The sequence below is a fragment of the Octopus bimaculoides genome, chromosome 14 (genome assembly GCF_001194135.2).
Source record: "Octopus bimaculoides isolate UCB-OBI-ISO-001 chromosome 14, ASM119413v2, whole genome shotgun sequence".
Taxonomy (NCBI): domain Eukaryota; kingdom Metazoa; phylum Mollusca; class Cephalopoda; order Octopoda; family Octopodidae; genus Octopus; species Octopus bimaculoides.
This window is the reverse complement of record NC_068994.1, coordinates 12,245,996-12,248,624: the sequence shown is the minus strand read 5'-3', so window position 1 is coordinate 12,248,624 and position 2,629 is coordinate 12,245,996. Positions and strand designations below refer to the sequence as shown.

The window sequence follows — 2,629 nt, the reverse complement described above, 5'->3', positions numbered from 1 at the left end:
TTTTTTATTTATGCTCCTTTTTTAAAGCCTAGCCAGGCTCATGGGCCCAGTTTCCCAGTTTCTATGGCATATGTGTTCCCCCCAGCTGGACAGGACGCCAGTCCATTGCAGTGTTACTCAAGAAAGAGTGAAAGAAAATTGGGGTGAAAGAGTACAACAGGGGTCGCCACCCACCCCCCTGCCGGAGCCTCGTGGAGCTTTAGGTGTTTTTGCTCAATAAACACACACACCTGGTCTGGGAACCGAAACCACGATCCTCCAACCACAAGTCCGCTGCCCTAACCACTGGGCCATTGCGCCTCCACTGGTGGAATTTGAGCTCAACATAAAGATAAGGATAGTTTGTCTGTTGTGCTAGTGACTTTGCCAGCTTGCTGCCTTCATCATCATCATCATCATCGTTTAACGTCCGCTTTCCATGCTAGCATGGGTTGGACGATTTGACTGAGGACTGGTGAAACCGGATGGCAACACCAGGCTCCAATCTAATTTGGCAGAGTTTCTACAGCTGGATGCCCTTCCTAACGCCAACCACTCAGAGAGTGTAGTGGCTGCTTCTACGTGTCACCCGCACGAAAACGGCCACGCTCGAAATGGTGTCTTTTATGTGCCACCCGCACAAGCCAGTCCAGGGGCACTGGCAACGATCTCGCTCGAAAATCCTACGGGAGCCAGTCAGGCGGCACTGGCAACGGCCACGCTCAAAATGGTTTGTGTGTTATTAATATTGGTATCAGTGGTGGTAATCTTTATAGCAGTAGTGGTGGAGAGAGAGAGTAAAGGTCATGAAGGTGCTGGTGGTAGTGAAGGTTATCATATTACATTGCGAATGTAATTTAAGGCCACTCAAGGCAATGACAAATATTATGAAGAGACATGTATAGCCTTAGTATTCCAGGTTATTTATCCTTTTTTCTAACTATTTATTGTTTTCCTTTTGTTATTTGACAGTTTGGTGGAATTCTTTTTTTTTTACGTTTATTTATATTTTTATGTTTTGTTCTTTTTGTGTTTATATTATTTTTACATGTCAATAGGGAGCCTATGTATAGACAATCAACCAGCTAGAAAGATCTCTTTTTTTAAATAACATACTACTGTATGCAAATAATGGAAAGACACTAGATAATGTGGTCGTAGATGCATACTGACTGAAAAATAGTTGAGGTGGTCATAGGACTGGATTTACACTTTGTAGGGTCCCTGGGCCAATAGGTTCTGGTGGCCCTTATGAATTTGCTAATTTAAAGCATAATAAGATAATACAGAAGGCTGTTAAATCCAAGGGCTCCAAACATTTTGAAGAAGTCCCAAAACTGAGAAGAGCCTCAGTAGATTCAGAGGGGTTAAGTTAAATTTAATGGGGTTTTTTTTAATCTTAAAGGGCCCAATTAATCAAAAGAGGACTCCATGATTTTAAAGGAACTCTATTGGATCAATAAAAAAATTAAATAAGTAATAAAAAGAAATTGCAAATTATTTATAAATGTATTTAATTTAAATGCTAAGTTTTAGGCTTCTTTAAGTTAAAAGAGGCCCCCAGTGCTTGTGGGTGCCTAGGCCATGTTTGGCCCATATGTAAATCTGGCCCTGGGTGGTCAGAGGCCCCCAGTGCTTGTGGGTGCCTAGGCCATGTTTGGCCCATATGTAAATCTGGCCCTAGGTGGTCATTGCTGGAACCACAAATAACATGAATATTAGGATGTACATTTACCATTTCTTTTATACTTTGGAGCTTCATAGCTGCATGGAAGGGACAACAATAAGGAATAATTCCAGTGTAATGAGTGCTATAAGTAACATGAAGTTTGGCACAACATGTTACATGGTTGGGTCATCAATGACTTAACTAGTACACCACCATGCTTGCTTAGTGAAGAGGGTTGGTAGAAACCTAGCAAAACAAAAACAAGACCTGTCTCAGAAGAATGACTGAATGAATGAACCCAAATATGGAGACTTGGTGCCATGTAAAAAGCACTTGTGCTGTTGTCATGTACATATATATACCATCATCATCATCATTTAACATCAATTGTCTCTGCTGACATAGGTTGGACAGTTTAACGAGGGCTGGTAAGCTGATGTTTTGCACTAGATTCCAGTCTAATATGGCATGTTTCCTATGACTGGATGCCCTTCCTGGTGCCAACAACTCCAAGAGTGTAAAGGGTGCTTTTATGTGCCAGTTTCATGACACCAGTATCTGTCACAACTATAATTTCACTCAGCTTTATGGATCTTCCTTCTCAAGCACAGCAAGGTCTTTGTCCTTTGTCCTTTGCTCTCTGAGGCCCAGCGCTTGAAAGGTGCTTTTTGTGTGCCACTGGCATGATTGCTAGTTTCCACAACACCAGCATCAGCCACATTACCTCACACATATATATATATATATATATATATATATAATTCGTTTTGCAAGATTCTTGATGTGAAATATAGTACGTGTTTTTTTATTGGCTAAACTGGCAACATGACCATCCCCAAATACAACAATATATATATATATAATAATAATAATAATAATAATAATATTAGGGATAAAAATCCAACTTTACAGGTAAAAACTCAATTAAATTCAATTTATTAAAAATTAAAATTAAATTAAGTTTTTCTATATGTGACAGTG

At 39.9% G+C, this 2,629-nt stretch overlaps 1 protein-coding gene across 3 annotated transcripts in view; it reads left to right on the top strand.

Annotated features, from left to right (window-relative positions):
- Window positions 1-2,629, top strand: part of LOC106874975 (serine beta-lactamase-like protein LACTB, mitochondrial) — a 21,128-nt gene that overhangs the window by 8,254 nt on the left and 10,245 nt on the right. The window lies entirely within an intron of this gene.